Source organism: Lasioglossum baleicum, chromosome 11 (genome assembly GCF_051020765.1).
Source record: "Lasioglossum baleicum chromosome 11, iyLasBale1, whole genome shotgun sequence".
Lineage (NCBI taxonomy): Eukaryota > Metazoa > Arthropoda > Insecta > Hymenoptera > Halictidae > Lasioglossum > Lasioglossum baleicum.
In genome coordinates, this window is record NC_134939.1 from 1,971,471 (window position 1) to 1,998,804 (window position 27,334).

Sequence of the window (27,334 nt, forward strand, 5' to 3'; positions counted from 1 at the left end):
CTTTTGGACTAACGGCTACCTGTGAACCAAATTTCAGCTTTCTATGTCTTCTGTGTTTCGAGATTTTTTCACCGTTACTGAGGACAGAAACTGGTAATTATGTACAGGGTGTAACAAAATGTAGGGTCATGGTTTCGGTAGATGGTTGTACACCTTCGGATCGGTGGAGATTTGTTAAAAGAAATTGCAGCAAAATTGATTTTTTCCTTGAAATTCAAGGTCAAATTTTTTTATGCTTGTATCGCATTCTACTCACCAAACTTGTCAAAGGAACCGTACGTTAGGTTATGTTTGGTCCCCATGGTGAGTGGAATGCGATACAAGCATAAAAAATTTTACCTTGAATTTCAACGTTAAAGTAAATTTTGCGGCAATTTCTTTTAACACTTTACCTACCGGAAGCCTAGTAATAGGGTTTTCAACAATTTTGGTGTACTGAAAGAAAGCATAGAATTTTTCTTTTACATTGCAATCTTAAATGAAACTGTTACATGACGTTATTGAGGGTGACTTGTCAGTTCATAATGAAAATAGCTGTTGCTACTGAAGGTTCCATTAAAAAGTGTTTAGCCATGTATCATAGATTTTTCAAAATTATGCAATAATCACCGGTCGGTAATGTTAACAAATCTCCACCGAACAGAAGGTGTACGTACAACCATCTGCCAAAACCATGACACTAAATTTTGTTACACCCTGTAGACATACAATAAGAATCAAAAATGAGTATACAACCCATACATATGAGATTCTACATTATATTTACAGCATATTTCGCAAAAACCAAAGTTGTGATGTAGCACATGGTATTTCTAGTATCACACTCGTTTATAAACACATATCCTTAGTGAATTACGTATTCAATGTTTTGTAAACAAATGCCTATCTGAAGTAGTTAGTCTGTTATGAAAGACAGTCCAGTAAAGTGGTTCTCTAGAAGCAGTGTATACTGAATGAGCATGAATTCGTGTAAATTTTCATCAGTGTTGATTACTTTGAAGTTCTTAGTGCATAAATAGAATTATGAGTGAAAGACGTATAGAAACTTCAGAAGACACGATGAAACCTATTGTTAAATTAAGAAACGAAGGAAAATCATGTCGAAAAATAGAGAAAATAGTAAATTGTTGTCATGGAACTGTAAAAAAAAATCATAGACACGTATAAAGATACAAAAAGTGTAAAAAACTTTCTCCGTTTCGGTCGTCCGAGAAAGTTAAGTGAAGTAGATAGATCCGATTAATTACACGAATAGTGAAAAAAGATCCCACTACGAGTGCAGTTTCGTTAGCTCAAGAAACATCTGAAATACAACAAAAATCTATAAGTGCAAGTACAATTCGTAGATCATTAAATTCTCAAGGTATGCATGGCCGAGTATTACGCAAGAAACCAACGATAAGTGCAAAGAATCGCGTTTTGCGATTCCAATTCGCAGAAAAATTCATAAACGAACCACTCGAATTTGGAACACCGTATTATTCACTGATGAAAGTAATTTGAAATTTTTGGAAGAAAAAGGCAACCAAAAATTTGGAGGAAAAGAAACACGGAATTAGAATGAAAAATCTTGTTAGAACCATCAAGCATGGCAGCCTCTGGAGTCAAAGAAGCTTTTATGAACAGTACGATGGACAGTTTTCAATATCTAAATATTTTAAGAACAAATTTAGCTGCAAGTGTTAGAAGAGTTCAGTTGCCAGATTCGTGGATCTTTCAGCAAGATCGAGATCCTAAACATACAGCAAAGATTGTTAGGAATTTGTTGCAACAAAATGCTCCAAATCAACTGAATTCTCCACCGCAGTCCCTAGATCTTAATGTAACAGAGAATTTGTGGGAAATATTAGATTTGAACTTACGCAAAATAAAAATTACGAACAAGGAAAACCTTGAAATCGAACTACTAAATGTATGGAATGATATTTCTGTTTCAACAACACGTAAGTTGGTTGAATCCATGCCAGGACGATTAGCTGCCCTAATTAAAGCTAAAGGTGGACCAACAAAGTATTAAATGTACGTAATTTTATTAATAAATGAAGATAAATTATTCTTGATTAGTTGTGTATAGTCACTTTTTAGTCATATTTTTACAGATCCTCAACTATTGTATGTTGTGTGACGTACGAAAGCTTTGCCTACGTGACTTTTGCTCCCTTTTTGAAACCACGTGTTCATGCAGGAGGTCCAGCTCGCATGCCCAAATAAATTTCCCCTAATGGGAAAGTGCATACATCTGGGAAACATAGACAATCTTCCAGATTTCCGTTTACTCCCACTACCATTTTCTGAGCAATTTCATTAGTATACATATGTATAAAGGGCTCGAGCTTGGCCACCACGGGCTTAGTTAAAGACTGAACACGAATCTGTACGCGTCTAGTGAGATTGGGTCTGATTCCCTTTCGATCGTTTTAACTTGAAAGAAGTTTCGAAACGCGGTTCTTAAGTCAAGTCAATTAATTTACCCCCGCATTTCTGAGTGCGTCAAAACCGAGAACTCGGGAATTAGCTTCCGCGAATAATACAACACACTACAAGTGTTTTCCATTTCTCTAAAGAATATATTATACTCTTTATATTAGATAATTGAGAGTCTTCAATATCTTTCCTACATCCTTTAAACTCCAGTAGCTAGCATTTCACTCATATCGATAAATCTTTACCGCTCGAGGTTTATCAACAATTCTATATAAAGTTACGAGAGCTGAACTTCCCAATACCTTACCTCTTTCCGAAATCCTGTGACACCCGGTGGTGAAACAGACATCGGCTAGTTCACGATTTCCTATCTAGTGGCGACCCGGTGGTGAAACAGACATCTGCTAGTCCACGAAAACCTATCCTGTGACACCCGGTGATGAAACAGGCACCGGCTAGTTCACGACAATCCTGTTCATACGAACAAACCTCGGTCACGTCTATCCGCCAGCCCTCGGCTCGTAACAGTTGCGTCTCAAATATTATTTATTATAGATCGAATTACGTTTTCTACATTTAATTACCATCAATCTACACTTTATGTTTTTCAAATAACTTGTTCATTAATGTAACATATATCTAATAATTGTTAAATAAATGCCGTGCTCTCGAGGTGTATACTTACTTTCGACTCTCACTGTAGAATACAAAAATACGAGCAACAACTTGTTTCATGTATTCACTTAACATACTTAACATTACTGAAAATTTCACTAGAAAGATAGTCTGTACACACAGAGTGACCGGTTTTAATCTTTAAATGAAAATTACTTGAATACTATGTATATGTATACATACTGTATACATGTTATACATGATGAGTCCGAAGAAACAGAACACCAAAATATCTACGTTCCTTTTCGTTGTTCAAAAAAGCTTCTTAGGACAAAGTTACACTGTTTGAAGGGCCACATGTAACGGTGTAAGGAAAAACATTTTCAAGCTCATTTTTTAATGAGATTTCAAGGTCATCGATGTTTTTTTACATGGAATCATATGTCTTCGTTAACGTAACGTTGCAGCTGACAAAATAACGAATTCGTCCATGTAACACAATATGACCTACAAATGACCTTCAACCGAGAAATATGGAATAAATAAAATTGAACGTGTAAGATTCATTTGCTTTATTTCTGTTACGCAAAATGTTCAAAAATATTCCCTTGAGCTGCTATACATTCAAATGTATCGCAATACACAACATAATAACAGATTCGGTGTTGACAGGAAGACATTTATGATATACCTTCACCTATGCGTTTGTACAGAATCGTGTTTTGTCAACTACTAATTACTCTGAAGACCTTCTTGCTATCAGATTTCCACTGTTTCTAAAATTTCTAATCTATCAGTTTATCGATGAACGTTTCACAATGCGTTACTCGAAGGAAGATAAGATTGATATGATTTTCATTTATGGAGAAACTCAACAGTGTTTAAGAGAAGCAGTGCGGTTGTACAAGGACCGATTTCCTAATCGTAATTGTCCATCAGTTTCCGTTTACTCCAATTTGATAAATAAATTCCGTGAAACTGGTAATGTTGAAAATAAAAAATGTACGTAGGTGAGGACTGTAAGGAATGAAGCAAACACAATTAATGCTCTGGCAGCAATGGATACAAACCCTGATGCTAGTACGAGGCAAATCGCACGAGAAAGTGGCATTAGTCAAAAATGTGTAGTGCAAATACTCCATGTGAACAAAAATTTCACCCCTTTCACCTATCAATTCACCAAGAACTTCATGGTAGAGACTCTGTAAATCGTGTAAACTTTTGCGAGTGGGGATTGAGACAATTGATAAACGACAGAGCATTTTTAAATAAAGTATTTACTGGTGAAGCTTCGTTTACAAATCACGGGCAGATAAATTTAAAAAACAAGCATTATTGGTCATCTGGTAAATACGCGGTACGGACAGTCGACAAACAAAGATCATGATTTTGATGGAGAAGGAAATGTCACTGTCTGGTGTAAATAGTTTCTGCATACATAGATGGACACGTAAATTTTATACAATAAAGGTGACATGCGCTTTTTTAAATAGAATCGTATATTTTCAATGTTTAAATCGATACATCACGGTATTATCTACAAGAAAGTTTTAAGCTCTTCATTTTAAAAAACTATTATTTTAGGTGATGTTTTTGATCAGAATACATTAATCTTTAACTACATGCACTGGTGTAAAAAGTACACCAATATTGGGCGGGTAGTTACGTGAAAATTCAGGGCGGGGCTAGTTAAAGGTTAATATTTGGAATTTCTTGAAATGCAGACCATGTTTACTGGAAAATATACATAGATTTACAGACATTTTACACGCCCTGATACCAATGCTCCGTACTTGACGGCGCTCCACCGCATTATGATCGTATGAGAAACTGTATAATTGCGGGGTCTCCTTAGAACCCCATTCATTTATAATCTATACTATTTTGAAGTGAAACTTCTTTGCTGACGGGGCTACAATTTTCTAGTGTTACGGAAGTAACGCGGCGGTCGAACGTTGCGGACGTGACGAAATTTCGCGAATAACCTCGAATAGTTTGACAAGTAACATTTTCATAATTAATTTACTAACTTTAAAGACTCCATTCGTGAACTTTTAAGATTGTAGAATGTAAAATGAAGCCTTGGCTACATTCCCATTTCAGTTTTATGCAGGTTTGATGCTTAAATTGTTAGTTATTAACAAATTTTGGAGAAGTGGTATGTTATGTATGTCTGTCCTTGTCGCACAGTTCCTTGTCTTACGCATTATGGGAACTTCCGGAACAATCAGCCCGCACAACAATTGTTAATAACTAATTAACCAGAGTTAATTTGTGAACATTTACAGTTGGATAACATAGAATCAACCTCCAGCTACTTTCACATGCAGTTTCTCATCGGATTTTGTTCCGACTGAAAGATTTATAAACATTTATCCAAACCCTTGTTCTAAACTAATCTGAAAAATTTTAACAGGTGTCAGGTAAGTAAAAAAAACATACACGTGGAAAACCACGCGCGGCAGAAGTGAAACTTCTTGCAGTCTAGTAATGTTTAGAAGTAAATTAAGATTGGAAATGGTAAATAATCTTTATGAAGCGACAACGAGGTCAAGAACAACTCTCGATGCAGTATTTGCAAGACATTTAGACAAAATTGAATCAAGAATATTTATATCATAATTTAGCTATCACAAGCCAATTGTTTCAATGATAGAATCATAGAAAATCGTAGAAAAAATAATGAACGATCAAAATTTGCGACGCAAAAAAGGGGAGCGTATGGGAAATGCTAATGACTATGTATGTCTCTTTCTTTCCCATACGTTCCCCTTCATTGCGTCGCAAATTTTGATCGTTCATTATTTTTTCTATGATTTTCTATGATTCTATCATTGAAACAATTGATTCAATTTTGTCTAAATGTCTTGCAAATACTGCATCGAGAGTTGTTCCTGACCTCGTTGTCGCTTCATTGGGATTATTTACCATTTCCAATCTTAATTTACTTCTAAACATTACTGGACTGCAAGAAGTTTCACTTCTGAAAATTGTTCAGGTTAGTTTAGAATAAGGATTTGTATAATTGTTTATGAATCTTTCAATCGGAACAAAATCCGATGAGAAACTGCATGTGAAAGTAGCTGGAGGTTGATTCTATGTTATCCAACTGCAAAGTAGGATCTGTTCGTCAACGTGGATGTGGTTTCGTTGACTTCGGACGAGACAAATTAATTTGACAACGCGAACGGTAATAGACGATTTATTACAATTAACAAAGGACGTTAACAATTTACAACTCGTACAACACATTGTTCTATCACTTCTCGTCTACTCTATTCGATTCGCTATCTCGACTGCTCTATACAACTCTTTTCATCAGACTGATCTCTTGGTTTTCGAATTGTCGTCGGTTATCACAAGCCAATTGTTTCAATGACAGAATCATAGAAAATCATAGAAAAAATAATGAACGATCAAAATTTGCGACGCAAAGAAGGAGAGCATATGGGAAAGAAACAGACATAGTTCACATAGCATTTCCCATACGCTCTCCTTCTTTGCGTCGCAAATTTTGATCGTTCATTATTTTTTCTATGATTTTCTATGATTCTATCATTGAAACAATCGGCTTGTGACAGTTAAATTATGATATAAATATTCTTGATTCAATTTTGTCTAAATATCTTACAAATACTGCATCGAGAGTTGTTCCTGATCTTGTTGTCGCTTCATTAGGATTATTTACCATTCCAATCTTAATTTACTTCTAAACATTACTAGACTGCAAGAAGTTTCACTTCTGCCGCGCGTGGTTTTTTTATATAACGTATAGCATTCAAGTAATTGTCATTTAAAAATTAAAACCGGCCTCTCTGTACAGAGTGTCCCGTAACCAGTGGCACAAGCGAGCTAGGGGCGATTCTACATGAAAAACGAGCTACATGAAATATGAGGGTTTATTTTTCAAGAAAAATAAGTTTGAATATTTGTCAAGTACGCCTGCACTTGATCCAGTTGCAACTCGACGGATTTCACTGTGGAGTCAATACCACTATTCCTGTTGGTAAACATTTCCAATGCATACAATATTACATATACAGTATACTATACATCCACAGGTCGAGTCCACAATAGTAAAAGTACTTATCTTTCACGAAGTCGGTCAATTTACACAAGCTAATCGGTGTTTCGGTTAATAATGTCGATTTTGCTAAGAAATGACGTTACTAATACATTTGTTGGTATAGACTAATGACGTCTATGGCGTTTCGGAGGGTAAACATACCCCATCAAACGCCAGATCGTTATTAATTGTCATTGTGCAAAAAACATAGTTTTTCATAGCTTTAAATATGTCGAATTTTGTACCAGAAAAAGACGTTTTGCGGGGAAGTTTAATTAACCTTCTTTCATTTGAAGAAAACGACTGCTGAAAGTTATCGATTGTTGGTTGAGCTTATTGTAAACATGCTCCAACCCAAAAAACTTGTAAACGATGGTTTAAACGCTTTAAAAGTGGTGATTTTGATATAAAAGACAAGGATCGTCCAGGACAGCCGAAACAGTTTGAAAAATGCAGATTTGCATGCATTATTGGACGAAGACTCAACTCAAACGTTGAAACAATTGGCAGAAGCATTACTGGCGATCGATACAGGCAACAATTGATAAAATTGAACCGAGCATTGCAAAAAAAACGACCAGAATACGCCCAAAAACACGATAAAGTCATTTTTCCACATGACAATGCGCGACTCCATATTGCAAAATGTGTAAAAAATTATTTGGAAAACGTAAAATGGGACGTTCTACATGTACCCTCATTTTGAGGCCGAAAGGCAAAAAATAAACCTATTTACTACGTAACATTTTTACGTAATAACAATTAATAATTCTAATTTTAATATTTCCTGGTGTATCCTTTTACATGTACACCACCCCCCTGCCCTCTCAAAAGTATGTGGGCTCTTATCGTTGAAATTTGTGTACTATTTGATTATTATTAGACGATATTTACTCTTCACAGAGCGCTGAAAATGTTTCGAAACGTATTTTAAGGGAGGCTTGTGTAACAGTGTTCACTGCAAAAGTGATTTTCAAGAATTTTTTTTAGAACAACTATTCGGTATATGAAACTAGGCCTTTTCTATGTAACTTTTAGTGCTCCTTCTCGAGAATTTCTCGAGAAATTTTGTAATTGGATATTTCTCATTTCTCGAGAAAGTACAGTACTTCTCGAGTTTAAACCTAGGAAAATTCTTATGAATCTCATTTATTTTATAACATATTTTCGGAAATGAACAAACACATACAACAACAAATCAGAATAACTTTTATATGAATGGACCAAACGACTTCAATTTCTCTGTAAGGCTAGAAGAATTAGTTTAGTAAATGACGTGTAATAAGTAAGTTGAAAAAATACATTTGGTCGGAATTGTGAAAAACAATACTAAAAATTGATGTTTGCAACTTTTTTAGCTGGCCCAATAACGAAAATTTAAAAAATGTCTTTTGTCAACCAGTATAAATTATATACGCTCTGAAATTTCATTGAAATTGGTTAATTGGTTTACGAATTATGAACGATCAAAAGTGGTAAAAAGACCGAAAATTTTGAAAAATTGCAATTTTTAACACTTTTGATCGTTTATAATTCGCACACCAATTAACTAATTTCAATGAAATTTCAGAGCGTATACTATAATTTATATCAGTTCACCAGACACATCTTTTGAATTGTCGTTATTGGTCCAGCTAAAAAAGTTGTAAAAATCAATTTTTACTATTGTTTTTCATAATTCTGTCCAAATGCATTTTTTCAATATATTTTTTACACATCATTTACTAAACTAATTCTTCTAGCCTTTCAGAGAAATTGAAGTCGTTTGGTCCATTCATGAAAAAGTTGTTCTGATTTGAAGTGTGTGGAATCAGGTGTGCTCCTAACTGTATGTCCTACCATCAGTCAAAACATGCTACACTTTAATGTAGGTATTTAAATATCTCTGTTACTTGTGATTATACGAAACAATATCAGAGGAGAAATTTGCACTGTTCAATAAGGTGAATATAATGGCAAAATAAAAATTTTTTGGAAATCATATTTCGAAATTTCAAGGTCATCGTTATTTTTATTTAAAGGAGGTCATATAATTATTCTATATTGCTATTCAGAAAAAAAGACAAATCCAACGATGTGTCATGTTCCATAGTTAAGGTGAATTTCACAATTTTCAAAATTTTCAATTTAAGTGCGCCACGTCATCCTTTGATCCGATCGATATCAAACTTTGCACAAATTTTTTTCTCACCTAAAGGAACAATACTGGATAGTTGCGTGCATTGTATCTCGATAAAAATTTTTCTCCAAGTATAGCTTAGGTCCACCCTAATGTACATATTGGACAGGAATAAACATTGAGTTAATGTTTTCTGCGCGCTTTCGATAAATATTATCAACGATATTCCAAATATCATAAGTTTTCCAATATTTTGTTATTTCATTAAAAATTCTCTAGAATCCTCGAGAATTCTCGAGAAATATAGCCTTATTTCTCATTTCTGGAGAAATGAAAAATGTTGAGAAATCAGGAACACTAGTAACTATGCAGTAAATAATAATGTTTGTTCCAAATGCTCAGATAAATTCTCCAACACTGTATAAAGCAGGTCGCATGAAATTTGATTAAATCCCTTGATGATTCTTTTTCTTCCATGAGGAGAATTGAACAAGTGTCCACATACTTTTGATCGGAGGTGTTTGTATAACACCTTCTATCCGTTTTAGCATAGGTTTCACTAAATTTTTTGTTGTGGAACTTGAGTTGGGGGCCCCTTTCTCTCCCAAAAAATTATTCCAAAAAATTAAATATGTACATATTAAAATATTAGCCCTCCTTAACCATTTAATTAAAAAAAAAATTAAGTCCATATCTTCATTAGATTCCGAAAAAACAGCTTGTCACACTTTATCTAGTACACCTTGTATACTGATTAAAAAGCCGTACTTCTCAATAGTACATTTAATCTTTCATTACGGAATTTCCAGGAACAATTGCATTTCAGAATCGATGCATGATAAAACTTCTCTGCACTTCCTTGAAGTCGCGCCGTTTCCTTTCCCTTATTCTTTTCAGATCCTTGGTTTTATTTTCCTTTTTGCATTCAAATGTCTTTGGCTTTGCTCGAACGACATTCGACTGTGTTACAAACGGCGTGGTCCATGGTATTCTTTTGTGACGACTTTTTCTGTTGGAAATTTTGGCGTATCACAGTATTTTTTCGTGATGCTCAACCAGTCGAAAATCTATGTATAGTTGTATATCTTTGTAGTCATCACTTAAACTGGCATATTGAAATGTTAATGAAATTGAAAAAACAAAAGGAGTGCCTTGAAGAGGAAGAAACGCTCTTTCTATTGCTTTTTTGCACAAGATTCTACGATCATTTTTTCTCTTTCTGAAGCCAGTTAAAGTTAAAAAGCCCATATTTACTTCAATGTTGAATAACTCGAATAAAAAAATCGCACAATATTCAACAACCACACAATTTACACAGGAAAGATAGCCCTTCCAAATGATATCAACGCGATTTATCAAAAAAATTTGTTGCTCCCCGTGTGATGTTCCAAAGTTGCACAAAATTTTTGTTAACCGTCAATGTTGTCTTCATCTCGCTATAACTTTGTAAAAAACCAACATAGCAACAATTCGAAACAGAGCATCTGAAACTAGAGGTTTCAGGCTTTCAAACCATTGTTTAACGATATAGATACGGCAATTTTTCAAGGGGTTATGATCATGTAAAGTGGGACCAATTTTTCGGGTTCGCACAAGTGATCCCTTAATTCTTTTGAGGAGTGTATATGCCGGACAATATTTAATGGAATAGTTTTTGCCGATAATCGCCAATTTTTGCTGTAAACGTATATGTATTAATATAAAGAATGTATTCGTTAAAAGTAATACGCGGGGCAGAGTAACTTTACAAATAATAATGTAAAGCCACTGACGTGGAGTGTTTCCAATAGGTTTCAAAAGAATCTTGATTCGTTGGATTATATGAATCGAATAAACACTTAGATTCGCACTTCCAATGCAACAAATTACCTTAGTGATACTGAAATAGAGATTAATAACGTTACAGATATTGAAATCAACACATTCTCTAGTTCATAATTAATTACTAACGCGAACATTAATTATCCAGATCCGTATGATAAAGAGAAGTTTGAAATACAAATGGAAATGTTGCAGGACGTGATTGCAGATATGCAAACGAACACGCGGCGTCTGTAATTCTACACGCAAATATATTCATTCAATTACATCCATTTACGTACTTTCATTCAATTTTCTTCTTGTTTTCCTCTATGTAGAGTTGTGTTCCTTCTTACACATTTCTTAACATTTCTCCACTTATAATTGCAAGAACTAGAACTAGTATTGCAATTTATATTCACTTAACACTTTGATGGCAGCACATTTTGCTCGTTAACTGTCACTCGAATGGCATAAATATAAAATACAACAAAGTTAGTAAAATGGCGCAAAATGTAGCACAGGATGATTGAAGATTGTTAAGTAGTAGATATTATCAAAGTAGACGTCATTTTTAATTATGGACCAAGAGAATGTAAATATAATTTACTAATTTATTATTTGGAGGTTCAGACATATTCTACCGGGAAAGAATTATTCTTTGGTTTAGTATAATTTCAATTTATAAATAACAAATCTGCATCATATTATAGATTATTATTTTAATGCAAATATAATAACATAAAAATATAAATAATAAAAAAGAAATAACAGAGATCAAAATCAAAGTATTCAATAGTAACGTTCGGTTTCATGTATGAACATTTTCTAATTATGAGAGTTTGTTTATGACTTATTACTAATATACAATGTCTGTGGTAAATAAGAAGCCACTTCTGGTCAATTTAAATGCAACACTATCATTTCACTGTTTTATAAAACTACTAGCTTATAAAAAAATGTAAATAGAATATATGTAAACGTATTTATGTTATGACCTAATATTTTTTACTTTGGGTTTGCAGCTAAATAAAAATAAAAAACAAAATAGATAACAGGCAGGAAATATTTAGAAAAATAAAAAGTAAAAGAATAAAATTATAGTACGTACGTGGCCGACGAAATCATTTGTCAGTACGAGTACTTCTGTTTACTGTGCATACATTACATTGCACATTAGCTCTAAATAATTTTTATTTAAGGGAACAATCTCCTGTTATAGCAGTGAAATCAATTGATTTTTTAATATCTTTTTTGGAAAAATATTAACTATAAACGTCTATTATATTACAGGTAAAACGATACATTTTAAAACAAGATATGTTTTATTATTTATTTTTTTATTAGCACACAATCACGTTCTGGTTGTGATTGTCTCGAGCGTGAGTGTAAAACGACGCAACTTCATTGTAAAAATTAGTACAGTTTTGCAACGCTTTGCAAGTCAATTTTGGTATTAAAATAAAGTAGAGAGTCTCTACTTTATGATATGTAAAAATCATCGCGTGAAGCGAGGTGGAACATATACTAATTCATTAACGAAGAGTAGCAACATGGAAATTTCTGTGGAAAAATAATAAGTACCATCTTTGACATTTTATTTACAAAAGTAGAGAAAAGTTATCGATAATTTGGAATTATTAAAGTTAAAATACATAGTTTGAGATACTATATCCATCATATATGGGAAATTTAAATACTCCCTAGTAAATTTGTAAATATTTCTAGCGCGTATGGAGATGTGGCCATTCATTTATAGGTTAACCGTCTTTAAGGTAAAGTTTACACACTCTGTAAACATTCAACAAAGGCATTTTAAGTTTTAATATTCAAGCGTTTTAATACACGGTTATTTTAGATTATACTGGCACAATTAGTTTTTGTTTATTTGAAAGTGAATTTTGTCCAGCTAAAATGGACATTTGTCACACTGTGCGCTGCCCTATTGCAGGCACTTTTTGCAGAATTTTTCTCGTTGTTTCATAGTACAACCGATAGGTTCAAAATGTTAAGCAACCGGGGATAACCATTCTTCTAAATATTCAAGAATTTCAAACACTGGACAATACTTCTAAATTCGCATTAATTATTACTTACTATTTTTAGACGCAATTGTAAGAAAAATAGTTTATTACCGTATGAAACACTAATATAATTAGACTGCGAATCTTTATGCAATTATGGCTTCTGAAAATTTTGAAAAGATGCCAGAACATATCCTTCGATCGAATTTAGTGAAAATTTGAAATATATCAGATCTGCAAAGGCTACTACCACTGAAAATAATATTTTATTTGGTTCCTCCTTCTCTTAAAAATCGTCTCGAAAAATTGCAAATTTCATAAACTTCCGCAGTCTACTAATAATTTTCGTGTAAGTGGTAGTGTGTATTAGCTGCTTCGTACTCGCCATGAGTATTGTTTAATAACATCTGACCTTTTTATTGTTATTGTAGCAGAATTAGAAAATAACATTCGAGACATCCGAATAATTTTATTAAAATAAGGTTTTTTCTTTCAGAATTGTATACTGATGATAAATTTTTTAATGTTTTCGGCGCAACGGTTCGATCGTTTATTACGAATTATAAAGCTATTTTGTTAATTGTCAATCAAATCGTCACTCAATATTTATGTTTTCTAAAAATTTTTATAACATATTTACTTTACAGACGCGATTCAAATAAATCTTGAAAAAGATCCAAACTAGGATCGAAACGTTGATTTTGTTTGACAATTAGCAAAATTGCTTTATAATTCGTAATAAACGATCGAACCGTTGCACCGAAAACATTTAAAAATTTATTAACAGCAAATACGATCGATAGAAGAAGCATATGTATACTGATGGGTTGTATTTTGCAATTCAAGTATACATATAATAACATAACATTAAACCTTGAAATGACGTTACTAGCCCACTATGCAACGTCTCAATTAGTGTATTACAAGTTTACACATGAGTTGTTTCTTATTGTTGGATACAGGAGAACTAGTTTTTACAGTAGATTTTACCTAGATTTATGAAGAGTTCTGTGTGTGTTGGGAAAGGTTGTTAACCTTTTGAAAGTCTCATCTTATAAAATAAGCGAGAAATCGATCGAGCTATAAGGAGAGGAGCATGACTTTGTAACTTTGTCCAACATCCTTAACTCTCTGTAGCTAGACTCTACATATAGTTCCTACAATAAAGAACACTTATTGTTTTATGAAATATAGCATCTAACAAATGCATTTGTTTGTTACTTGTATGGGTGCGAAATTGCAGTTTTTTTCTAACTACTTTTATTTGGTTAAACATGTAACTTTATTGCTGATTGCGTGCACATGTTTGACCACTAGGAATTAATTTCTTAATTGTTGGTTGACTCATCGCATTGATTACGTTCCAGTTGGTATTAACGTGTATCATAAATAAACTATTTAGCGGTAGGTGCGCGATAAAGGAAGAGTTAACAAAAAAATTACAAAGATAACCCGATAGCGCGATAACATTCAGTACAGTATTGATTACAATTTTAAATATCATTAGTTACCTTCTCCTTTCGAAATTGACGAGCATTTTAGTGATAAACAGAGCGAGTCAATTTAAAAAACGATGTAGTAAGAAAACTTCTGTCCTCAAGCCAAAATTCAAAAAGTTATACCACTTTGCGTACAAGTAGAGTAAGTTATGCCTAAAACAACCCAATGTTTTCGTCCTACTTCTCGCATTAGAGAGGTGAAATTAACCCTTGAAAATATGTCAATACTTTCTTTTTCGTGAAAAATTTTTTTTTAGAAATGCATTTAAAAATTTTTGGTTACACAGTTTGGTAGACACAATAGTACTATGCAACTTTCGTTTGAACTTTTTTTAATATCATTTGTTGTTTTTCAGATATTTCACGAAAAAGAAAATATTGAAATTTTTTCAAGGGCTGATTCAATTTAATAAAAAAATTAACTAATAATAGATTTGTATTAGGTATTGTAGTACATAACTAACTACTACTTGTGTGCAAAGTATTATTATTTTTTGAATTTACCGGTTCGGTAACTTCCTTGCCAGTAACGCTATTTGAAATTTAGAAACTAGTAAAATCATTAAATGGGAAGTTTGTATCTGTTATCAATACACGAAATTCATAAGAATGAGATAATAAACAAGAAGAATCAAAGGGAAGAAAAACTATGATTCCGTTTTCAAAGAAAATATGTTGCTTTTGATTAGTTTGCGTTTATAGTTCCTTGGTCGCCAAAAATGACGGTAAACAAGAATAGTGAATGAAGAAGCCGTACTGAAAATTGGTAGAGTGACTCTGCGCGGAAGTACATAGCAATATAAATACTTAAGTTGGAGCTTATGGAACTGGATGTTACTTACGTAACACTGCGAAATGAGAGGACTCGGGAGATTGGAAGACCTCATCTTGTGAATCCTTCATATCTCATGATAAATATGATCTTGTATCATTTATTGTGGCTGGCAAAGTTGGAGCGAAAGTGGCTTGATTATGTTTGCTTTGGTACTAAAATGAGCTGCACCACCTTTCAAAGAGTAAATCGTTCTACAGTTTTATCGTTGACGAAAACACGAACATTGCCTTTTTACGTTGTTTGTATAATCTCATTTTCGAAACATATATTTCGCGGTCAGCTTTTCATATTATCTATAACTTTGGTTTTTTTTTTGTAAATAAGGAGTGCCAATCACTAGACTGCGGATCTTTGTGCATTTATGAAGAAATTGGTAGGATGAGATATAAAACACTAAAAGATTAGAAGAATTTAAGAATATTGTAATGTTGTTTCCAGTGTCACAAAGTCATTAAGAGATGAAATAAATTTTTATTTTATTCCTGAAACCCCCTCCCCCCACAATCAATGCAGAACATTTTTATTGTGCATGAGTATGTATAAAGATCCGCAGTCTATCAATCACATATCATAGATTCAAACTTCTCGTTTTCGGTGTGCACAACTTTTGACGATCGCGTCAATCATATTTTGAAGTGTTAAGATCAGGATTGTGCGAGAACCCGAAATCTCGGGAAACCCGACGCTCGGGTCGGGTCGGGAATTTTCGGGCGAGAACTGTCAGGCTCCCGAACGTATGATACGCTTCGGGTTCTCGAAAGTATCCGGCTACCTATGTCCTTTTCGGGTTCCCGAAAGTATCCTGCTTCCTCTGTCTGTTCGGGACCCCGAAGCTATCCGACTACATCATACGAACGTATCGAGATTATCAACAAAAAGAGACGGTAGACGGCGCGGCGCGCGGCACAGCGTCTTTGACTTTGACACGTCGAAACGATCTAACCATTCTAACCTAACTACCTACATAATATCTACATCGATATCGATATACAATCAATCAATCTACCGTCTCTTTTTGTTGATAATCTCGATACGTTCGTATGATGTAGTCGGATAGCTTCGGGGTCCCGAACAGACAGAGGAAGCAGGATACTTTCGGGAACCCGAAAAGGACATAGGTAGCCGGATACTTTCGAGAACCCGAAGCGTATCATACGTTCGGGAGCCCGACAGTTCTCGCCCGAAAATTCCCGACCCGACCCGAACCCGAGATTTCGGGTTCTCGCACAAGCCTGGTTAAGATACTATTTTTAATCCTAATCGCGAATTAAATAAAATTCAAATAGTCTGTTTAACTAAATGCATATTATAAATAATAAACATATGTACTTCCTTCCTAGACTCGAACGTCTTACTCGACAGGAGCAACGTTCCTGACATTGCGAAATTCATACTTACAGGTCACAAAACAAATATCATTCTGAACAATTTTATATGTTCCTAAAAAAATACTATTCTGTAAAAGAAAAGGTTACAGGATTATACATTTTCTTGTTATTTACAGCAGCTTCTGAAAATGTCATTTTCCATTGATAACTTGAGTTTTAGAGTTTATAACATAATGCAATCTCTTTGTTTTATACGTATGTTTTATTTTACGAATGCCATTCCATTTTTGTCTTCAAGAAACAAACTTTGAGAAGATATACATATGTACATACATATATCTAGGTGCACGGTAGTGCACCAGCCAAGTTCTTGCACTACCTCCTTTTACACGAAACAACTTAGCCGTTTTTTAGAGGCTTATAACTCGACACTGGAGGCAGATGGAGAGATGTAATTTTGTACACTTGTTAATGCTATCATGTCTCAATATTGACAAAACATTAATCTTCCAACATTAGTAGGTTCCGAGATATAGGACCTCAAAAATCGCTAAATTTGTCACTGACTGACTGACTGACTGACTGACTGACAGATCATCAAAACCTTTTGGGTACTTCCCATTGACCTACAAGCTTGAAATTTGGTACATAGGTCCACCATAACAAACACTCAGAGGAATAATTATCAAAGTTTGAAATTTTACACCTTAAAGGGATTGTGTTAAAAAAAAAAACGAAATAGGTTATGTATGGAGAAAATGAAATATGCCGCTTTTCCCATAAGGAACCGTGTAAATTCCGGAAAGAATCATCTGCTCTCTTCAAACGTCCGTATAGCGCCATTCGAGGTAGTGGCAAAAACCTCAAACTGGTAGATTATAATAAGGTAGAAAATGACACTAAAATTATATAAAAAAAATCTAGGTAAAGTTGGGTTCTAATTCATCGGCAGAGTGTTAATCTTTGATACCTACTTGATAATTGATGAAATTTCAACAAAAATTGATGAAATCCCAACAAAAACATTCTGTAAACAGGAGCCAAGTTCTTATGGCCGTAAAAAGTTGTGAGATCAAACAAAATACGGCCAAGTTCGTTAGCTTAGAAAAATAAAAATAAAAATTAGTTAAAAAGAACGCTATTTAATTTTTAAAGAGTCACATGGAGGGCTAAATTATTCAAACTAAAATAGCGTTCTTTTTAACTAATTTTTATTTTTATTTTTCTAAGCTAACGAACTTGGCCGTATTTTGTTTGATCTCACAACTTTTTACGGCCATAAGAACTTGGCTCCTGTTTACAGAATGTTTTTGTTGGGTTACGGTTACTTGAACAGGTTTGGAATATGTAACAAAAATTGGAGTTCAAAATAAACATATTCTAATTGTGGACACAGGTTCATCGAAAATTTATATTGCAGTTCTACCAAACAAATAGCAATCTAGCCTATTTTGTTATATTGTTAATTTTATACATATTAACTCTTGCCCATGAACTCTTGCTATCCGATTATCTGAAAATATATTAGCAGGCCATCTTCTCCTGTCACTATTAGGGTCTACTTTAGAATCAATACCACATATAATTTTACTATTCTTAATTCAAAATTTATTACTTTTTCTAGAAATTTCAGTATCTATTATTTTAATGAATCTAATTAATGAAAATCTCTCATAATCACCCCTTTCATGTAGTCACAATTAGCCCTTAACCCTTAATAACTTCCTGAAGAATTCTTATTTAGTGTAATTTACTGATTTAATTCCTCTAATTTCTATTTAATATTATTTAATTTAATAAATTTATTAATAATTTTATTTCAATGATGACGAGATGTAATTCGAGAGAGAACTATACAAGGATATCATTCACTAAATGTTTTAAAATTATTAAAATTTGGAATAATTTTATTTATTACTAGCTTTTTTGTGCCCGCGGCTTCGCTCGCATAGGAAACTGTTTAATGCCCTCGGAAATTGATATTGTTTCTCCATAAAACCTTTTAACCTCCCATTCACCCCTATAGAGTTTCAAACTCCCTTTTCACCCCCTCAGGGGATCAATTTTTTAAAATGCCGAAACAGGTGTTTGATTAATTATATCAAAGACCATTAAGACCAAGTATGAAGTAAATCCGACCACGAACAAAATATTCCTCACACAAACGTTGCAACCCCTTTTCACCCCCTCAGGGGATCAATTTTTTAAAATGCCGAAACACAGGTGTTTGGTTAATTATATCAAAGAGCATTAAGACCACGTATGAAGTAAATCCGACCACGAACAAAATATTCCTCATACAAAAGTTGCAACCCTTTTTCACCCCCTAGGGGTTGAATTTTTCAAAATGCCGAAATAGGTGTTTGATTATTTGTATCAAAGAGCATTCAGACCAAGTATCAAGCAAATCCTACCACGAACAATATATTCCTCATACAAACGTTTCAACCCCTTTTCACCCTCTTAGGGGTTGAATTTCGAAATATCCTTTCTTATCTCTTGTACAGATCACATGAAGGAAACCTCTGTGCAAAATTTCAGCTTTCTAGGTCCAAGGGTTCAGCCTGGGCGTTGATAGGTGAGTGAGTGAGTCAGCACTGCATTTTTATAGAGATTTCAGAATTATTTTTCTTTATTTCTTTTTTTTGAACATACCTACATTGTGCTATTGCCCCAAATATTGAAATTGGAATAACATGACACCCCAAAAATATTATTACATATATTTAATCCCTATGATATCCCGTTATTAAACTCTATTATTTTAATTTCTTCAGTGTTTACGATTACATGAAGACATAATTTATTAGCCAATAATAAAAAAAAAATCTATAGTCCCTCTTATTTTAACTATTATATTAGGAATTTATTTTTCATTTATTCAAATAATTGAATATTCAGAAGCCCCTTTCACCTTTAATGATGGAATTTTTGGTTCAATTTTTTTTATAACTACTGGATTTCACGGACCTCATGTAATATCAGGTGTTATATTTTTACTCACAAGTCTAGTTCATTCTTTCATTTTGAAGCAGCAACTTGATACTGACATTTTGTAGACATTATCTGACTTATTCTATATATTTTAATCTAATGATGAATATATTAATATAATATAATATACATATACATATAATCTTTCTATCATATAAAATAGTTTTGTGGTTTCTGAGGCCCTAAAACGCCGAGCGGGTTGCCTTCTGCAGGGGAACCGAAAATTGAGAAGCGGGTTGCCGTCCGAAGGGGAACTGAAAATTGAGCGCCCGCGCCGCGCCGTGACAGTGTGTATTTTTCAAAGAGAGAGAACCGGAGAGAGAGAGAGAGAGCGGCGAAACCGTGACCCGAAGCGGGGGTTGACGAGCGAAGCGAGCAGGGGGCGGAGCCCCCTAGTATAGTATAATATAATATACATATAATTAATTTCCAATTACAAAAGATTTACTTAAAATATATATATAATTTATAATATAATATTATATTAATTTTTATTTCATTTATTATTTCCTTGATAATTACATTACTTAATTTTTTATTATCAATAACATTAAAAAAAGACCGTGAAAAAATTATTCCATTAGAATGTGGATTTGATCCTATTACTAGAGCACATCTTCCTTTTTCCAACCATTTTTATATTATAACCCTAAAATTTTTTATCTTTCATGTAGAAATTATCTTATTTCTTCCTATCGTAAATTTATTAAGTAGCCTCTCTGTAATATCAATTTACACTTCATTTATCTTTTCAATAATTTTAATTTTTAGTCTTTGAATTGAATGATTTTGTAACATATTTAAATGAATTTATTAAATTTATATAAAGTAAAATTTACATTTAATTTCTACAACCTTAGGGTGCTTACTACCATATACATATAAACCTAAAGGATATATTAGTTAAAATATAACATAACCTAGCCTATTTTTTAAACAAAAACAAAATACTCCCGATGAATCTTCGATTGATTTCTTTCCTCGTATATACCGGGTGATTCACGAGAAACAGGCCACCTAAATAGATCAGTTAGACTTGAAGATAGAAGAAAATGTTACAGAGAAAAGTTGTACTGTTCAAGGTGGCAAATATGATGATACAAAAAAGTTTTCTGATTGTTGCCATTTTCAAGGTCTTCTGAAGGTCATTGATGCTTTTTAAATGACAGCATATATTTTTAACTTCATAGTGTTGTAGCTGGTGTCAAGACGAGTTCAATGATAATGTGCTTTGTTTGTTGTTTACAATTTTATATTGTAAACCAGTGACTATACATTCATTATAGATTATAGAGATTAATGTGGTAAAGTATGAAGTGAGTCAGCAATGTAATTAAAACTGCTCAAAATACTTAGAAATTTTGTGCAAAATACTCGGGTCCGACAATAATTATTTTTTCAAGTGCGAAATTAATTCTGTGGCCGTTTTTAAGCACCCAGCTGGGAACCGTGAGAGGACAATTAATTTTATTTTAAAATCCAAGAGAGCAATTGTTTAAGTCCTGGACTCTGCGTTGATGTTTTCTAGGTTTCCTTTTTAGTTATCGAAGTTTACACGCATACATCCAAAAAGTCTAATAGTGCGAAAAACTTATAAAGAAGAATTTATTTATATGTGTTCTTCGCAATACATACTTATCAATCTTGAAGCTGACTGAATTTTTCAAGCTAATGATAATCATTTGAAAAAATGATATTCATTTTTCATTTTATGTTGTATGATTAATAAATCAGAAGAATGGATGCTGAGCCGAAAATGTTTCACATAAACATTTCAGCAAATAAAGAAATGTTTGCTGGTAAAGCCGCGTCCAAAGAGTTGTAGCTTTGCCGATGAAAAAATACATTTCCTCGTAGAAGAAAATTTGTTAGGAGGTGGTGAATTTTCTAAAAATGAAAGGCTATTTATCTTCTTACCCTACTACGTCCGTTAAATATCACACAAGAGTCCACTAGAGGAGCCCCTTAGGTGGCTCGGTGAATTTGCATGTGGCGGAAAGTTGCGACTGGAACTCTCCACGCCCCGGTTCGGTGATTTCGCGGGTTATCTCCTCCGTCTAGGGGTAAAGTATGCAGCCGTGTATGTATACATATACAACTACATGCCTGTATCTAGAGAAGAGATCGAAAAGGATCTGTTGCCTGACCATTCGCAGCTAGTTCATCTTTGCTCCTCCTTACCTTACCTTACCGATGCCAAACGATGATTGGATCCGTTTCATAGACTCTCCTGATATGGACAAAGTGGCTATTCCGAGTCACTATTACCAAGATCAAATTTTTACCCTTATTCTAAATCACCCTATCTACAGAGTGCACCGAAAATCGTAGTACAACCGGTCGAATAGCGATTCTCCACGCAAAAATGAGTCGAAGTAAAGGAAGTACAGTTTTTCCTTCGACACTTTGTTTTTGAGTAAAACAAGTTGAAAAATATTGGATTATCAATAAGTTACCAGCACAATGAACTTGTTGTTCGTTGTCAAAAATGAATCACAAGGCTGCGTATCGATTACAATGTCAATGCAAATAGGAAAGTTTTTTATTTTTTATTCTCTTTTTACAGAACTTTTACCAATGTATTTGTAAGACTTTTCTAATTAAAATGAGTCTAAATACGGCATAATTCGGACCATATTTACTGATTTAAGGTGTGATAATAACTCGCTGTGATATCGGTAAATATGATTGAAACTCTGTCGAATTTGGTCTGTTTTTAACTGGGGAAATCTCGCAAATCTACTGATGAAAGTTTCGTACAAGTGGAACTAAGAATGGAGAAATTATGAATGAAATTAACGTTTTGTTCAGTGATCGGTTTAACCTTTAACCTTCCCCGGCGAGGCAAAGCAAGTAAAACCCCATCTAACAGTTTCGGGTATTCTTTTAGACTTGTTTTGTCTTTCAAAACATCTTGTTATAATTTATCTAAAATTAAACACTAAGGGTATATGAGCTTGAAATGAGTACATAGTTTAGGTGTCTTCGGTATCGAAACTGTTTTGGAACTGGAACGAAATGAATCATGACGACAGGCAATTCCACCATGATGCGGAAAGCATGGGCCTGGGACGTTCACAGGGTTGTAAGTTCCATAGTTCAGGTATTTTGCAGTATTTTTTACATAATTTAGCTCTATCTTTAATTCAAGAACACCTAAAATTACGCGCTGAAATACCTTTATTGCCTACAAATATTAGAGCAGTCATACAGACACGTGTATCTGTTCGGAAAGAGAGAATATCATAATTTTATGATTTATACTCAAAAGCGAGGCAGTTGTAAATTTTGTAGAAAGTAGTAATACTACAATTAAAATGCTTTAAATTCGACCGATTTCCTTGTAAGTGTTACGGATGACGAACAAATGTTCAAGATCATCTCTGGCAGGAACCGTCCTAGATAAACGGACAGGGCCAGCCTAGATAAATCCACATAGTTGTTTAGTTTAGGGGCCAAACATACGCACGATTAACTGGACGTTGACAAAATACGAATGTTCACTCCAAGGGCACTGACAAGTACCACCCATCATTGTAGGGGTATATAAGCCCTTGCATTTCTGCTCTCGCGGGCTAGTGCTATCGTACTCACGAATCGTGTCGCGTCGTGCTGCATCTCGGAAAGTGAACTATCAGTGAGATAGGGTTAAAGTTCCCCTTCGTATCAAAGTTACCCGTATGGATTCCTCGAGTCCGGTGTAAAATCTATTAGGCAGTGATAAAGTTGCTCCGAGACACCCGCATTACCAGTGCGTCAACACCGTGCAACCTAGTTTACGTAATATCTTCTTTCAATTCTCTATATTCTAAATTCAATACGTTCGCGAAAATTACACAATTGTAATACAAATTCTTATAATCAGAATAAACCCATAATTATCGTCCTATATTCTAATCGAGTAATTGAACGTCCCCACACGATACAATCTTACCAATTGTCCAAACAGAGATTTATCCAACCTAGTGGCTCCCCAATTTCGCATTGGGTTCGTCCACGAAAACTATACTAGCCTAGCGGCTCCCCAATTTCGCGTTGAGTTCGTCCGCATCCTAACAGCTCCCTGATTTCGCATCAGGTTCGTCTGTGCTCTCATCCAACCTCACAGCAGCTCACCAATTTCGCATTGGGTTCGATCGCTCTGTTCTACAATCTGTTCAACGAAAAAATTATTACATTAGTTTTGTTCACAAAAATCGATTTCTTGCAAAATTCTGAGGTCGTAGACAAATTTTGAGACCAGATTTGAAATCAGCGTGAAAAAATCTACGGGAAATGATATATAGCATGTTAAAAAAAAAATTTTCCGCGCGTGGTACTGGAGAAACCACATTCTCTTGAAATTCTACATGTTTAACGAATTTTCTCAACGTTAAAAAACGTTCGTTCCATAATCTCCCTATTTTTCCCATATTCTGCAAAGTTTCAGCTTTAATTAAAAAAAAATTTCATCGCTCTACCTCATTTCTATCGAAAGTTCTTTGATTTTGAATCGAGTTTGGTCCAAATTTTCTACTGTGGGCCAGCGCGACGGTAGTGTATTCAGAGATGTCAGGCAGCCGCTGTACGTGGCGCGCTAATTTCTGCGAAGCACTAACTTCAAACACAGCTGCCATAGGTAAAAAATTGTCGCAGTGAGTTCATGGAATACTCAATCGAATCAGCAGAATCTCTGCTTCAATCCGACGTTCGGATCATGATATTACGATCATTTCTCGCCAAGATATAGCAAGTTAAAAAAATGAAGAAAAATTTCATCGCTCTATCGTGTTTGGCCGAAAGGTCCCACTGTGCGCCGCGCCGCGCCGTCCGTATTTAAATGTGCTGTCCTTTTAGTCCCAAAGAAATAGTAGAACCACAGGATCTAAAAAACAGCACGGACCCGAGGGTTTTTCTTAGATCAACACTTCATTGTAATTACTAGACTGCGGATCTTTATGCATTTATAGAAAAAGTGAGTATATGAAATTCGAAATTGTTGAACAATTTTAATAACTGAAGATGTCAATATATAATTTCTCCTCTATTAAGATCATTAAAGGAAGAAGTAACATTCAATTTAGTTTCTACATATTTCTTGCAATCGGTGCAGACAATTTTTATTTTGCACTAAGATCCGCGGTCTAGTAATTCTGTTTAAGCAGTGGATGGAATCGTAAATGTTTAACGAACCATATATTTAACAAAACATATATTTGATGTTATACAAACGATGTTCAATAAACAACTGCCCCACAAAATGCTCCCTCAGGTACACTCATTTCTTAATTAATCATGCACACTTATTTCTTTATCTCGTTTATAATCGAATTCACTTCATACATTTTGCCTCTCACCCATTATATTCCTTTCTCATTCTCATCACACATAAATTCACCTCGTACGTTTTTCCTCTCACTCATTATGTCTCTTTCTCATTCTCACCACACATATCCACACAATTGCTTCTCAGAAAAATAATAGAACTACACGATCTAAGAAACAGCACGGACCCGAGGATTTTTCTTAGATCAAGCCTTCGCTGTACTTCCTGCAACTGCTAGAGTACCCGAATTCGGCAGATTTTCAAACTCGTTTCCCCGAACACGAAGCGTCAAACAAAAAAATGTTATTCCTTCTTTTCGACTTATTTTTGTATATAGAATCAACACCCGACCGCTTCTGCCTCGATTTTGGAAACATCATGTATATTCATTTGCTCAACCCGTGTATTAAATTAAAACTGGAAGTTTCGAAGTGCGGTGCTTCTGTCTCTGTTTGTATCTGTATTATTAACTATGGATAACGTCAGCCTTTCTATTAAACAATGGCTTTCGGCTACGCTACGAGCCTCAATTTTTCAACAAGACGGAATACCGCCACATTCTACTCCAGAAGCGGAAAGAAATCAAATTGCACGTGGCTGTACCATAAGTTGGCCAACCTACGATTTTTTATGGGATTTTATTAAATCTAAACTGTACTCCACGGACGCTAACAGTGTTCGGGAAGTAGAAGCAAACGTTGTTTTTGAAGATTTAAAGAATACACATAATTTACTACAAAAAGCGTATAACAATTGAGTATCTAATTTTATGATGCTTCCGGCGCTACCGTTTCGATCAATTAATAAATCTAGCAATTTTGCAAAAAACTTTTGTTCCTTCCTAACGTTTCGGTTCAGTTTTGAACCTTTTTCAAAGGTAGAATTTGCATAAAAAAGAAAATATATTATATATATACACATAATACATTAAATAGAATAGGTGAAATTGAAATTGAGCAAAAATGATATTGACACGTACTTGCTATATTATTTTTTCTCAATTTCAATTTCACCCCTATTCTATTTACTGTATTATATATATATATATATATATATATATATATATATATATATATATATATATATATATATTTTCTTGTAGACTCAAATTCTACCTTTGAAAAAGGTTCAAAACTGAACCGAAACGTTAGGAAAGAACAAAGGTTTTTTGCGAAATTGCTAGATTTATTAATTGATCGAAACGGTAGCGCCGAAAGCATCATTAAATTAAATATTGAACATTTACGATCGATAATTGGGATTATTTTAACAATTTAGTGTAAAGAGCGGAGCTATGTATGCAGCATCATGATCAATATTTTAAACACTTGTTAATAAAATAATTCCTAAAAATGTACTAATCTTATCCTTATTTACGAGACCGTTCAAATCAAATACAGAGTAAAGGAATAATGGGTTTTCGAACTGATTTTTAGGAATATGAAGCCTTAAATAAAACAATGTTGTTCTTCCTTTTTGACTAATTTTTTCATGTAGATTATTTATTCATACTGTAAACCATGTTTGGTTTATATGTATACCATACATTAGTATAACACTTTACAAATAATAATTAAGTTAAATTAATATGAACGGTAGACGCTAAATCCTAATCTTACGTTTTCTGGGGAAGTTAGAAATAAATATTAGCGCTGGTTCATTCCATGCCAAATCGATCACTTTTTGCAGGCACCATCATCGATTTTGTTTTAAATGAAATATGTTGTAGTCCATGAGAAATTAGGGTGGGTATAAGTCATCATTTTGCCGGTTTAGAAATTTTTTAGAAATGGCCTTCAAAGTTTTCAATTTTTGCCCATTTCGGCGAAAACGGGCCTCGCTCACGAATTTTGATCTCGAGAACTGTTTGTCCGATTGAGCTACATTTTTGTTTTGTTGTATTCGCAAAGGATTGGGCTATTACAAAATAATTTTTTCAACCTCGAAAATTAACATTATAATGTTGAAAAATTTTCCCCTTTAAAATGAGCCCTTGAGAAAGATGGTGTCATTAAAATTGGCGTCACAATGAGCTGGTAAAGTGCCGTGTGCCTTCGTTTTTTTCAAACATATTTTTTTCAAAATTTAAATCACACCGGCCCCTCATCGAAAAAACGTAAAATAGAATTTGTTTAAATTTTTCAACATTATAAAGTTGATTTTCGAGGTTGAAAAAATTATTTTGTAATATACCAATCCTTTCCGAATAAAACAAAGAAAAATGTAGCTCAATCACACAAACAGTTCCTGAGATAAAAACGTAAGCGAGGCCCGTCTTCGCCGAAATGGGCAAAAATTGAAAACTTTGAAGGGCTGACATTTCTA

General features: G+C 33.9%; 1 pseudogene; it reads left to right on the forward strand.

Moving 5' to 3' along the window:
* The first annotated feature begins 1,588 nt into the window (after positions 1–1,588).
* Positions 1,589–19,769, forward strand: LOC143213632 (cytochrome c oxidase subunit 3-like; annotated as a pseudogene).
* Positions 19,770–27,334: the final 7,565 nt, after the last annotated feature.